The sequence below is a fragment of the Leptopilina boulardi genome, unplaced genomic scaffold, assembly GCF_019393585.1.
Source record: "Leptopilina boulardi isolate dan_hultmark-lab unplaced genomic scaffold, ZJU_Lbou_2.1 LbouV2_399, whole genome shotgun sequence".
In the NCBI taxonomy this organism is placed as follows: Eukaryota; Metazoa; Arthropoda; class Insecta; order Hymenoptera; family Figitidae; genus Leptopilina; species Leptopilina boulardi.
Genome location: NW_026137972.1, coordinates 1,949,441 through 1,964,413, shown reverse-complemented (window position 1 = coordinate 1,964,413; position 14,973 = coordinate 1,949,441). Strand labels below are relative to the sequence as shown.

At 27.2% G+C, this 14,973-nt stretch overlaps 1 protein-coding gene and 1 long non-coding RNA gene across 3 annotated transcripts in view; one reads left to right on the top strand and one right to left on the bottom strand.

Moving 5' to 3' along the window:
- LOC127288918 (synaptotagmin 1-like) overlaps positions 1-2,179 on the top strand; it is a 28,544-nt gene extending 26,365 nt beyond the window's left edge. For both annotated transcript variants that reach the window (XM_051316627.1, XM_051316625.1), the window contains exon 10: positions 109-2,179. The gene's annotated coding sequence lies outside the window, so the exon portion shown is untranslated. The remainder of the gene's footprint in view (positions 1-108) is intronic.
- Positions 2,180-2,459: 280 nt separating this feature from the next.
- Positions 2,460-9,169, bottom strand: LOC127288920 (uncharacterized). Its single transcript, XR_007844111.1, has 2 exons — positions 8,983-9,169; positions 2,460-8,731 (listed from the first exon to the last, which is right to left on the bottom strand). It is a non-coding gene; the product is annotated as an uncharacterized LOC127288920 (long non-coding RNA).
- Positions 9,170-14,973: the final 5,804 nt, after the last annotated feature.

The window sequence follows — 14,973 nt, the reverse complement described above, 5'->3', positions numbered from 1 at the left end:
TTAAATCAAGAATTCTTTTCTCTAAATGTAGTCATTAAAATTAAAATTAATAAATATCAATTATTCCAAATTGAAAAATTATTTTAAAAACATAAAATTATTTTTCAGGTACAGGTCACAAATGAAAAAAAATTCACTGGAAAGAAAGACAAACAAAAAAAACAAGATATACAGTAGATATTAAACGATCTATGATTAATGAAAAAAAAAACAACAATAACTACCACCGAAAAGATCTAGTGTTAAAAAAAATAATGTTCTTATGGAGTGTAGTGTCTTGTATATACATATACTAATATCTACTATACTTTTCTCTGTAGAATAATTGTTGAATGATTTCAAAAAAAGGGGCTATACTTGAAAAAAAATAATGAAAAAGCCGTTGCGACCGCTTCGAAGACAGGGTCTCGCAAAAAGCATTGAAATTTTGCGCGAAGTCGTTCAACTTCACTTTGTTCCCTAATAAAAGAAAAAAAAAAAGACGCCTGCACTTTTTTTGTGCATTTAATATCATCATTGCTAAAAGCTCGGAAAAATAACGAATTTTTTATAAATTCTCACAACAAAAAAAAAAACAACAACCTTAGAAATCATTGTATATCAATCATCTTTCGATGTTTAATATAGTTCGTGATTCTAGTAAAAAAAAAAACGAGCTTGTGCGACTAGTAAAAACACACTTCGCGACATCTAGTAGCGAGAATTTTAATTAATTTCCACTTCACTTGCAAATTACAACTATTTTTTTTTCAATAATTAACATGAATTTATTATTTTTTTTTTTTGCTAAAAATAATTTTGCTGAATGGAGAAAGTTTTTTTGGAAAAAAGATTATTCCACCTACTCGCACAAGCTTGAAACGCTCAAATTTTATCTTCGATTCGCTATGTGTTTTCCGACATCTTGAAATTTGAACGTCTTTTCTTTATGGTAATTTTTAGATAAAAAAAAATCTATACACACAAACACACACACACACAGAAACATAAATGCTAAAAAAAATTGAAACCGCAAAAGAACAATGCTTTTTTTTGCAAATGTCTTCGTTGTAAAACACTCATCCCTTATATATTATAAAAAAAAAATGAAATACACTGTTAACGATCGATTTTCACGATCACAGAACCCTTTTGAAGTGACATACATATATATTTAAATATATATATATATTTATTCCAGTGATTTCCGACAGAGTCAGAAATTAAACATAATTCAAAACAAAAAACAACAAGTTTTGTCGTTTGGATTTATACACTTACACAGACTGGCCTACCTATTCAGATCTCCATAAAAAAAAAAAATAAAATTCGGTATTAACCGAATAACGATTAAGAAAAAAAAATTCTATATATATGAAGATTATAATTATAAAAATCGATTACTTAAGATCAATATGAATCATATTTATATATATTTAATTTAATTTTTACTTAAAAAAATTTTTACAAATTTCATTGAAAAAAAAAATAAAATGCAGTTTTTCATTTTGATCTTAAGATCGAAGTTAGTTAATTAATTAAAAGAATATCAAGTTTTTTGTAAAGAATGTCTGATTTGAAATAAGATTTTTTTGTTGTTAATAATTTTAAGTTTGTACATTGTTCCTATGATTTTTATTTAATGCACAGATTTACTGCACAGATGTAACAACTGCGCAGATCTACTACGCAGCTGTGACAACTGCGCAGATTGACTGCGCATGTTGTGATTATTTCATTAAATATAAATTTTATCAAATTATCGTTGTTTAGAGTAAATGTATTTTACATTTTTAAAGTAAAATCGGACATATTTACCAAAAAACGGAGTGTTTTAAAAAAATAGAAATTTATCGGATATGTAATATTTACGGTAAGATATATAAGTGAGATAAATACGCTATCTTTAGCGTATATAACAAAAAAAAAATCGACAAAAAATAAAATATCGTATAATTATTTATTTATTATTATTCGACTAATTTCTATAATATATGCGATTAAGAAACTAGTGTAGATATTGTTATTGTTTTAATGGTATTTATAATTATTGCGATACGTACCTTATTTATAAATTGCATGCTCATCGCTCGTGTAAATATATTCCCCTTCAAAAAAAAAAAAAAAATTTGAAAAAAACTGTATTCTGATTTATATGCAAGAAGGGTGGATGTATAATAAGACAAAAAAAATACAATAATCATCATAATCGGAATTGGCAATAATTCTTTTTAGTTGCGAATACTCTTTTTGTATTTTCTGTTTTGTTGATTTTAACAAAGTCGTGTAAAGAGAGAGTAAAAAATATCAAAATAGAGGGAAGTATATTGAGAACCATAAACTAAAAAAAAGATGGCTTCCGTTGAATTAAATTCATCACCTCGCAACTTTAATGTCCTTTTTCTAAGAAAAATGGACTACTTTTAATTCCGTTTTTTTGAGAATTTAATACAACTAACGTGAGGGAATGTATATTTCAATTTGTTTTTTTTTTTGAAAGAAAATCAAATTTTACGCCGAACATATAAATATATATATATATATGAATTGAGAAGTTATAAAGTTAATGAAAATCAAATTTCTCATTTTTTTCGTTCGCCAGGACCAATTAAAATTATCGCGTGAGATTTATTAATTAATAATAAAAAAAAAAATCGAACGTCATAATACCGGCAGCATTGTACTTAAAGACAAAAAAAAAAATATAACTTAGAGAAATTGTGTCGCTTCGGAATAATCGTGACATCGAATCAGACTCACTTTTAGCCTCGCTTTGTAGACACATCATTGCATCAATAATAATAATAATAATATTATTAATAATAATTATGATAATAATTTCGTTTCTAGGTGTGTGCCGCAAATTTGAAAGAAAGAAATAAAAAATTACGTAATCGTGTCGTAGAAAAATAAACAAAAAAAAATATCCATTTATACAAATCTAGAAACATATGCTACATTTTTATCCGTATTTTTTTTCCAAGTCTTCAACTCTGCTCTAATAAAAAAAAAATCGTGCGCTCTTCATTCGTCCATCGGAGGGAGGATTTGTTCTTCTAACTCCGTCCATTGAGTGGAGAGTTATTATTTTCTGAAAAAAAATTTTTTTTTCGGAAAATAACCAACTTTACCTTTTCCTGGGTGAAAGAAAATTTTTTTTGAATTGCAAAAAAAAAAAATTGAGATTGGAAAAGGTAAAGTTTAAGGGTGTGGAACAATGAAAATAGTCAAAAGAAAAAATTCGTTGAGGCAATCAGTGACTCTCAACCAAAAGTGAGCGAGGCTGAGAGACAAGATCCGTCCTCTCTCTCTCTCTAATCATTAAGAAATATATATTTTTTTTATTATTATTGATGATTGAAATAAATCATTAATAATAATAATAATAATTAAACATTATATAGGCACAACATCTATTCCGAAAGAGTAAAGGAATGAAGACCAAAAGTCTAGAGATAGTCGGTAGCTATAGATTTTTTTTTTTGCTCTTAACAGCAAATATCAAAGAAGATTTGTAGTGTGCTTTGGGTTTTCTTTTTCATTTTCATTATACAAATATAATATATAATTAAACCCGAAATTCCAAGTTTTTGAATGATTGTGTAATAAGTTTGTAAAAAAAAGAAACGAGAGAGGAAGAGCGAATGCAAAAATAAAAAGCGTGAGAATGAAAAAAAAAAATGATGCATTTAGCGAAACGTGCTTGAAGAGAGTTATCTCGGCCGTCAGATGTCACTCATAAGAAAAAAAGGTATGCTCGCGTCTTCCTCGGCACTGGCGTTGCGATATCTGACTAAATATTTCGTTAATGTTTTAAAATATTTATGCAAAAAAAAAAAATTTATGAAATGCGGCAAAGTAATTATAAAAAAAAAATTTATTTTTAATATTTCATTTTATATAAAAATTTTGTTCTAATAATCAAATATTTAATTTTCATTTTTAGGTTAAGTGTGCGAAACTGAATTCGTTATATCAACTTTCGAAGCGTTAATATCCCATTTTCGGAAAAGTTGCACTAGTTCTTCATTCAACATTTTTGAATAATAATTAATATTTACTTACTAATATATAATTGCATTTAACAAAACTTTTTCACGGTTAACTGTCCATGACTTTTTGGAGTAGGCGTTTTCCAGATTCTCGCTATGAGTACGAAAAGGTTCTCAACCTGCTTATAAAAGTATAGTTTAGTTTCATTGATTCTGATTGGTTAGAAATTGCAATTAAAAGGTGCACGTAAAACAGGTGTGTTTGTTCTGTCGTTTTTTAGAAACTTGTTTTGTTTACAACTTTGTAATGAGCAAACGACTTTATTAGGCCTAAGCAGAATGAAATCTCTAATCGTAAATCTTAAGCTTCTACATGAGAGAGAAAAGGACAAAAGATATTTCTATCCTTTTCTCTCTCATGTAAAAGCTTAAAATTTACAATTAGAAATTTCATTCTGCTTTAAGCAGATTAGTTTGGTTGCCATGTTTGTAACGAAAAAAAAAAGAAAGATATCGCAACGTCCATTATTGGTGCTCCAACGCGTTCACATTACGTGCCTAAAACGTACCTCGATGCCTCTTCTCATTGTGCTTTTTATAACAAATAAGTGGAATAAATCTTTTTAAAAAAAAATCTAGGAAAAGTAATAAAATTCTTTTTTTTTTTATTTTTTCGTAAATAAAAGTAGCTTTCATTTCTAAAAAAAAAAAAACAGCATCGTTTACCAAAAGGCCTGTCTGACGTCAGAGATATATTCACTCCTCGAGTACGTTTTCATGGCATATATAAATTAATGACTAATGTTAAGTATAATACGATAGTACCTAATATAATTACGTACCCTCCCCCACCCAACCGGTCCTAATTCATACTAATCGCCACATGAGACTTATCAATGATCGATTAGCGACCTGCATATTGTATACATATATAAGTGACCGATACCCCATAACGTTAAATGCTACTTAAAACTAATATATATATAATAAACGCATATTATATTATAAATATATATTTAATGGGGGTTAACTTGTCATTGTATACCCGAGGTTATGGCACTTTAGAGCACGGATCTTGTAAATAAAAAAAGGAAGGTGTTTGTAAATCTTTTGGTTTTTTTTTCGAGATTTACAATAATGTCGTCGTTATTATAATATGCTTCTGAAAAAAATGTCCACAAACACACACACATACACTGCTCGCTGCTTTCGTTCTACTGCCGAAAATGGCGCCTCCTTCTGGTGACAGCTGATCACAATCATAAAATCATAATGCGCCTAAAATACTTGCTGTATAAATAATTTTTTCTCTCTGAGACAGAAAATATATATATATCTTTTTAAAGCAGTCAAGATTAATGTATAAAAAAAAATGGTCGATATTGAAAAAGGAAGAATTTGGCACAACTTGGGCAGAAGAACACGAAAGTTTAAAATAATGCCACACAAGAGAATCTAGTAATTTAAAAAAAATTCCCCCACCCGAAAAAAAAGATGATTAAATCATTCCCATTAATCGTAGCCCGTTTCGCTGTATAATGAGTTCATCGCTGTGAAATAAAAAATGTTTGTTCCTATATATATATAGTTGCGCCATTTTGATCACTATGACCGCTGAGAAAATGAGGATTTATAAAAAAATTCGAAATTTTTATTGTATAACACTCAATTGCATACACTGTCTTTTTGATTTGACGAGTCATAACATTTCTATAATAATTTTATTAGTTCGTAGCGTAGGGTGTAAAGCTGTTTCTACAATAACTTTTTTCCATCGACATGAACAAAGCGCACTATCGAAATACACGAATTTATTGTGCGTTGGCCTTTAAGAAATACGCCATGAACTAATAAAATTATTATACAAGTGTCACGACATTTCAAAATTTGAAGGTTTGTCCCCACTCGCCATTTGTCATAATTCTCTTCAACTACCGCACCCTGCTGTAGTGAAAATTTAGTAACTTGATAGTAACTTTTAATTTTAACAATAAAATAGTAACTTTCTAGTAATTTTAACTTAATAGTAATTTTTAATTTGAACTATAAAGTCACTAAATTTTCACTAGACCAGGGTACGATAGTTGACGAGAATTATGACAAATGACGAATGGGGACAAACCTTCCAATCGTCAAACCGGAAGGATAGTATTTATGCAATTGGATGTAAAAAAAATTCATCTCTCATTGTCATCAGCGGTTTTCATATATTTCCCAAAGATCCGATCATCATGCACAAAAAAAATATTCATCTTTCTAATAGCGTGATAGATATAGATTCGCGCGCATTGCATTATTATTATTATTATTATTTTGCTGAAGGGAAATCATGTATTATGAAAAATGCAGGAACGCCTGATAAACAACAACCTGCTGAATATGAGGACGAGGTTATGATGCGTATCAACAAAATCTTTGTATAATCATTCCATAAAACATATTGTATTGAGATTAGGGCGAATGATGTACTGTAAATCTATAGAGGTTATTACTATTATTATATCGTATAATTATTATGTAATAAATATTGTTGTTAACATAAAAAAGAGCGGATACTATTCAAATTTTATTATAGTTATAAAAAAAAAATTTACATTTCATCACTTTAGGAGGATTCTACGTCAGGGACAATTTTTTAGGTGATTAGATGATTAACAAATTGATTTAAATTTTTTACAAATAATTTTTAAATTAAAAAATACAAGACCAAGCAAAATTTTAAGTCTCTATCTCATAACAGAGTCTTGTAATCGTTAATTTAGTGAAAAATCAGAGTACATCCATATCTCAGCTATATCTAAGTAGGATCGTCATGGTAAACGTTTAAGAGTGAGAGAAATAAAAACATTTTTTATTTCTCTCACTCTTATACGTTACTATGACAACCCTACTTAGATAGCTGAGCTGTGGCCGTACCCTTACCTTTCTTTGAATGTAAGGCTCCTTCCACAATATGGCATACAATTTTTTTGTCGACTGTTGGCAATGGATGCGCGCGCATCTTCTTCAAAACGATGCAATTTAGTTATTGCAGAAGCAGCCTTAAGTACATTTTTGTTCTAGAAAGCTTAAAAAAATATATAAATTTCTTATTATTTAAAAAATATGAGTGACTAATTTAAATAAATTGAAATCGAATTTCTGGAAGAAAGAAGTCTTTAACTACCAACAAAACTATCTCAGAGAAACTTTCCACTTAACCTCAGAAAAACAGTGAATGGTATAAATTTTTATTGTAGTAATCAGGGAGTAGTATAAGGAGACCGAACGGCCATTATGAATCCGCGTCAAAAGTGGCCGCACTTTTGGTGATCGTAATTCCCATGGGCACACTTCTATCGATAGCAGCGCCTCACTCGGAGAGGCTGACACTATCGTTGTAAACAAGAAAGCATGATATAACCTCTGCTTTTTTAGTTTGTTTATCGTGTGCGGTTTATCGTTTAGTAAATAAATTACGACTGAATTGTGATAAAATTTTAACACGCTTAAAATAAAATATTTTGTGAAGTGTAATGTCTAATGAAAACAACATGTGCACTGAATAATCACAGTAGCTGACGACAAATAGTGCCACTTTTCTACACTAAGAGCGCTGATATCGACAGAAGTGTGCCCATGAGAATTACGATCACCAAAAGTGCGGCCACTTTCCGCGCATGGCGTTCGGTCTCCTTATACTACTCCCTGGTAGGAATTGAACAATAATTCAACAAAACTTAATATCATCATGACTTTCGAAAAACAATCGATTATAAGAGAAAATTAAATGTCAAAAACTATACAGAAGAAAAGTATTCTATAAATTGAAATAAATATTTCCAACTTTCAATACACTGATGAAAAAAAAATTTGATTCAAATACTCGATTAGTTGACTATTATTAAATAAATATTTACATGAAGCAAATAATTTTTATTTGCATCAAATAAACTGTATTTGAAACAATAATTTCTGAAAACAAATACTATTCAATTGATTCAAATAAAAAATATTTTATTCAAGTAAATATTTATTTGATAATAACCAAGTAACCGATTATTTATTTGAATTAAATAAATTTTATTACAGTGTATTAAAAAAATATTTTTTATATAATCTTTTTTATAAATCCGCCATTTTGAATTTTAAAAATCTGATTTCATATTTATAATCAGCGACCCCCCCCCCTTTATTCAGAGGATCATTGTCTAAAAATATATATCTACCATAGTTGACAGCACTTCTTACAATATTTTTGGAGAATTTAGCATTTGATGCAGAATCGAAAGTAACCAGAGAATATGCGACAAAGATGAAAAACTTATAGAGGACAAAGAAAACCAACCGTATATTTGATATTAAACGCTGCACGCTGATTGGTGAATGATTTTTCGTTTCTCGTCTGCTACTGGAAGTGGCGCGAGGATCTTTTGAATTTGAATCTCGTTAATTATGAAAATTGTATCATTTATCAAAATTATTTACACATACATATATAGTAATGAAATTTTTAATTTAGAATTCTATATTGTAAATTTATAATATATTTCAAAAATAATTTTTAATAAATTTGAAGTTAAAAATTTAATTTAATTTTATGTAAACTTATATTTAAATAATTATCATTATAATTTTATTTATATTTACAGTAAGTATTTATAATTTTGTCATCGCACTATTAAAACTAAATCCAATAAGTTTGCATTTCTATACTATTCTTATAAAAAATGTATGCTACAGTTGTAATGTCTTGCCTCTTCGTCTGTAGAGCCTTCTAACTATATAAAGAATAAAATAATATTTAAAAAAGCATAACTTAAATTTATAAATATATTGACAGTTTGTTACGAAAAATAAAGTTGTTAAAATCTAACTTTTAGTTATTATCATCTTTTATGTAAATAAAATTCGCAAAATATTTTATATATAGTAAATTTTTAATTAATTTGGTTATTTAATGAAATATTTTTTTTACTATTAGCTTATTGTTGGATATTAATAATAATATATAATTTAAAAAAAATCTTACGCTTTTCTTTGGAAATTCTAGCTGATAATAATACAAAATAAAGACAGAGAATAAAAAGTAATTTTATTATGAAAGAATACATAACTAACTATATGTAGAAAGAATTTTTTGTAGTCAACTTAATTTGTCAATAAAAAAAAATTTTTTTAAACTTAAAGGTATTATTTACTTTTGCTAGTGAGGATAAAAAAAATTACAGTTCTCATAATTAAGTGGACAAACTAATTAGACGTTACAATTTTGATAAATTATTATTGACATAAATTTTATGACAAGGATATAAATTTACTTCATATGTCAGACTTTTATCATAGACTTTTGTGACGCGGAGTATCTTTTTAACGTCTATTACCCCCCACCATTAAAATTTGCATTATTTTTCAGTAGTTGACGAGAATTATTATGACAAATGGCGAGTGGGGACAATGGAAACCAACCTTCATGTTGGTTTCCAAATACCATACCTTGCTTTAGTAAAAATTTTAGTAAGTTTTTTATTAAAATTAAAAGTTACTATAAAGTTACTAAATTTTAACTAGAGCAAGGTGCGGTAGTTGACGAGATTTATGACAAATGACGAGTGGGGACAATGTAAACCAACCTTTATAGTAACTATTAATATTAACTAGAATTTAACTAAAATTTTAACTAGATCCATTTTTTCATTTTGATAGACTTTCTAGACAAAATTATTAACAGTGTTTTATACAATATACACAAAATTGCGGATTTAAAAAACGGATTTAAAAGTATTAAATTTTTTTTCTACCAATTTTTTTAAGAAAGAAAGCAAATTTAAACGGTTTTTAATATAAATTCTGTGCCATATTGGATCCATATTGTTTATAATAAATTAATAATAAAATGTATTTACAATATGAAAAAATGTAGATCCATGCAGTTTTTTAAATATAACCTCTAAATTAATTTTTGCTTTCCCTAAAAATTTTATATCTTTGTACATATCTTTTTGAAATTTAGTTAGCAAAAAGTATTTCAATCTAATTAGTCATAAAGATATTTGTAAACTTTTCAAACGTCAAAAATCATCTTACGAATAAACAGAGCTAATAATGCAGGGATAGGTACGTAAAAGAGTATTCTTTTTGGGTTGGTTTCCATTGTCCCCACTCGCCATTTTTTATAATTGTCTTCAACTACCGCTCCCTGCTCTAGTGAAAATTTAGTAACTTTATGGTAACTTTTAATTTTAACAAAAAGATCACTAAATTTTTACTAGAGCAGGGTGCGGTAGTTGACGAGAAAATTAAATTAAAAATTATTTACATTATTTATTTAAGAATTTTTTTATTTTAAATTTATAATAATATATTTCAAAAATAATTTTTCATAAATTTGAGGTTACAAATTTAACAGACGTAAATTTATATTTGAAAAGTTATAATTTTATTTATATTCACATAGTAACCATATTCAATTTTGTCGATGCTTCATTAAAAGTTAATACATTCATCCAATAAGCTTCCTTTTCTACTATTCTTATTAAAAATGTATCCTACTGAAATTTTTTGGCTCTCTTTTTTAAGATTTCTTTAACTATAAAAAATAAAATAAATATTAAAAAACCATGTAACTTAAATTTATAAATATATATTGAAAGATTGTAACATAAAATAAAGTTCTAAAAAATGTAATAAAATATATTTTTTTTTCTATTTGCTTATTACTGTTCTCTAAATCTGAATTAGTGAAAATGTTTACTATAATTTGAATTAGTGACTCACTTTTTGCTTCAGAATTAGTAAAATTTTACTAATTATTAGTAACTTTTACTAACAATTAGTAAAATTTTACTAATTATTAGTAACTTTTACTAACAATTAGTAAAATTTAACTAATTCTAAAGCAAAAAGTGAGTCACTTGAATTAGTAAACAGTGTTACTAATTCAGATTTAGAGAGTGACTGTTTAGATTTATAATAATATGATTAAAAAAATCTTACTCTCACCTTTGGTTTTGTCGGCTATTGATAATGAAAAATAAAGGCATAAAATAAAAAGTAATTTTATTGTTAAGGAATACATAACTACCTTTGTATAAAGAACTTTTTTTGCAAACTTACAGATTAGTTGATTGAAAAAAAAACTAAAAAAAAATTTAAAGATATTATTTTCTTTTATATGATAAAGATAAAAAAATTACAGTTCTCATAATTTATTAGACACACTAATTGTACGCCACAATTTTGATAAATTATTATTGAAATAAATTTTATGACAAGCATATCAATTCCCATCTGAAAAAACTTGTACAAAAAAATATACAAGTTCTTGTACTTGTTCATTAATGAACTTGTACATTTTCTTGTACATGTTCAAGTAATGTTCTTGAACAAGTTCAGCATCCGGAATTTAGACATATTCATGTACCAGAAGAAAATGTACAAGTTTTTGTACATATTTTTTGTGCAGGTTTCATGTACAAGTACTTTTACATGAACACGTTTATCTTCTTGTACAAGAACATTTGTTTAAAAATGTTTTTTTGAAAAAAATTTGAAATTTTAATAGTTATAGTATTTAAGACTCTTCACTTATGCATACTAAAAATTATTGATCAGCTGTAAAGGCTTAAGAAAACTACTGCGCAGCCTTTAAAGTTTTTAATTTTTAATTTAAAAGACAAAAATTAAATGTGCATGCATGTAGACACGTTTGGTCGGTCACACTTCAACGAAATCTAGTGAATGTTTAGCAGCTTTCTAGTAATTTTCCAAAAATTAGAACTAGAAATTTACTAAACATTTACTAGATTTCGTTAAAGTGTGACCGGACAAATGTTTCTGCATTCATGCACAGTGCATGGATGAGATAGTGTGACCGTACCCTTAACGTATATCACCCCCCACCATTAAAATTTGCATTGTTTTTCATAAAAAGAAAGGAAAGATGCCGTTAACCCTATGTGCCATTTGTCACAATTTTTTGTCAACTGCCGCACCCTGATTTAATGAAATTTTTGTGACCTTAGGTTGGTTTCCAACTACCATACCTTGCTTTAGTAAAAATTTTGGAACTTTATTATTAAAATAATTTGTCCAGTGGCGCATTTGGGAACTTAGCACTTACTAAATTTGAACAAGAGCAGGGTGCGGTAGTTGACGAGAATTATGATAAATGACGAGTGGTGACAAGGGAAACCAACCTTTATAGTAACTTTTAATATTAACTAGAATTTAAGGGTACGGTCACACCTCGGTAGATAATAGCGAGACTACCTATCTATCATATAATGTAACGTATAAGAGTGAGAGATATAAGAACATTTTTTATTTCTAACACTCTTATACGTTATATTATATATGATAGATAGGTAGCCTCGATATCTATCGAGGTGTGACCGTACCCTAACTAAAATTTTAACTAGATGCATTTTTCATTTTCATAGACTTTCTATATAAAATTATTGATAGTGTCTTATGGAATATATACAAAATTGCGGATTAAAAAAACGTATTGAAAATTATTAAATTTTTTTCTATCAAATTTTTTAATAAGGAAAGCAAATTTAAAAGATTTTTTCTCTTTCTCAAAAAATTTTATATCTCTGTACATATTGAAACTAGTGGTTATGGCTTTTATAATTTCTCTTCTGTTAGATTTTAGTAAAAAGTATTTCAAACTAATTAGTCTTAACAATATGTGAAAACTTTCCAAATGTCAAAAAACATTTCACGAATAAACAGAGCTAACCTGCAATGCAGGGATCGGTACGTAAAAGAGTATTCCTTTTGGGTTGGTTTCCATTGTCCCCACTCGCCATTTTTCATAATTCTCGTCAACTACCGCTCTCTGCTCTAGTGAAAATTTAGTAACTTTATGGTAACTTTTAATTTTAACAATAAAATCATTAAATTTTCACTAGAGCAGGGTGCGGTAGTTGACGAGAATTATGACAAACGCAGTATCATTTATTAAAATTATTTACACATACATATGTAGTAATGAAATTTTTATTTAAGAATTATATATTTTAAATTTATAATATATTTCAAAAATAATTTTTCATAAATTTTGAGGTAACAAATTTAACAGACGTAAACTTATATTTGAAAAATTATAATTTTATTTATATTCACGTAGTAACCATTTTCAATTTTATCATTGCTCTATTAAAAGTTAAGCCGTTCATCCAATAAGCTTCCTTTTCTACTATTCTCATTAGAAATGTATCCTACTGTTTTACATTATTTTTCTTCATGAGGCCTAAAACTATAAAAAATAAAATAATAGTGTTAAAAATAATATGTAATTTAAATTTATAAATATATATATATTGAAAGATTGTAACGAAAAAATAAAGTTGAAAAAAATCTAATGATAAATATATTTTTTTCTATTTGCTTATTGCTGGCTGTTTATATTTATAATAATATAATTAAAAAATATCTTACGCTTTTTTGTGTAATCTTCGACGGCTGATGATAATGCAAAATAAAAAAATAGAATTAGAAGTTATTTTATTGTACTTATTGACTATTATTTAGATTTATAATAACGTAATTAAAAAAAATCTTACTTTTAGCTGTTTTTTTGTCGACGGCTGCTGATAATGCAAAACAAAGACATAGAATTAGAAGTAATTTTATTGTATTTATTGGCTATTATTTAGATTTATAATAACGTAATTAAAAAAAATCTTACGTTTTTTGGGTGGGGCGGCAGCGGCTGATGTTAATGCAAAACAAAGGAATAGAATAAAAAGTAATTTTATTGTTAAGGAATACATAACTACCTTTGTATAAAGAACTTTTTTTTGCAAACTTACAAGTTAGTTGATTGAAAAAAAACTGTAAAAAATTTAAAGGTATTATTTACTTTTATATGATAAAGATAAAAAAAAATTACAGTTCTCATAATTTATTAAAGACACTAATTATACGCTACAATTTTGATTAACCTATTGTTATTGAAATAAATTTTATGACAAGCATATAAATTTACTTCATATGTCAGACTTTTATCATAGGCTTTTGTGGCTCGGAGTATCTATTTAACGTATATTACCCCCCACCATTAAAATTTGCATTGTTTTTCAGAAAAATAAAGGAAATATGCTGTTGTCCCTACGCGCCATTTATTATAGTTTTTTGTCAACTGCCGCACCCTGATTTAATGAAATTTTTGTCACTTTAGGTTGGTTTTCAACTACCACACCTTGCTTTAGTAAAAATTTTGGAACTTTATTATTAAAATTTAAAGTTACTAAATTTTAAATAGAACAGGGTGCCAAATGGCGAGTGGTGACAATAGTAACCAACCAATCGTTGTTTCGTTACTTTATGTTATTTTATTTTCTAGGGAATTTTTAGAATTACTGATGTAAAGAAAGTATTGTAGAAAAGCCTTAACAAATGATTGACATCGTCCCCACTTGCCATTTGTCATAATTCTCGTCAACTACCGCACCCTGCTCTATTGAAAATTTAGTGAATTTATTATTAAAATTAAAAGTTACTATAAAGTTACTAAATTTTAACTAGAGCAAGGTGTGTCAATTTTTAGTAATAATGATAGTGGTTTTTTGGCATTTTTATGAAAAATGCATTTTACAGACATCTTATAATCAGTTTTTGTAATTTGAAATTGCTGCGTAAAACCAATCAATCAAATGCTGCTTTATAACTCATGCATGCTCATAATTTGTGATTGTACCTTTATGTATTTAGGACTTTCTGCTTGGCTAACTGTCCAACCCTGACGATACTTTAACGTTTATTTGGTTTAGTTCTGAATGTTACGATGTTTCTTGTGAATTAGAATTTGTGTTAACAATTAAATGAGAATATTATGATTGTTAAATGTAAATAACGATAATAACTATAGAAAATATTAAATTAAATATCACTAGTAAATTAATTAATATACAATATTTAGAAACTGATACAGTTAACACAAAATTTTATATGTTTATATTTTCCTCAATATTCCACTTTCGAAGAAAACTAACCTCAAAAAATTTGCTATATT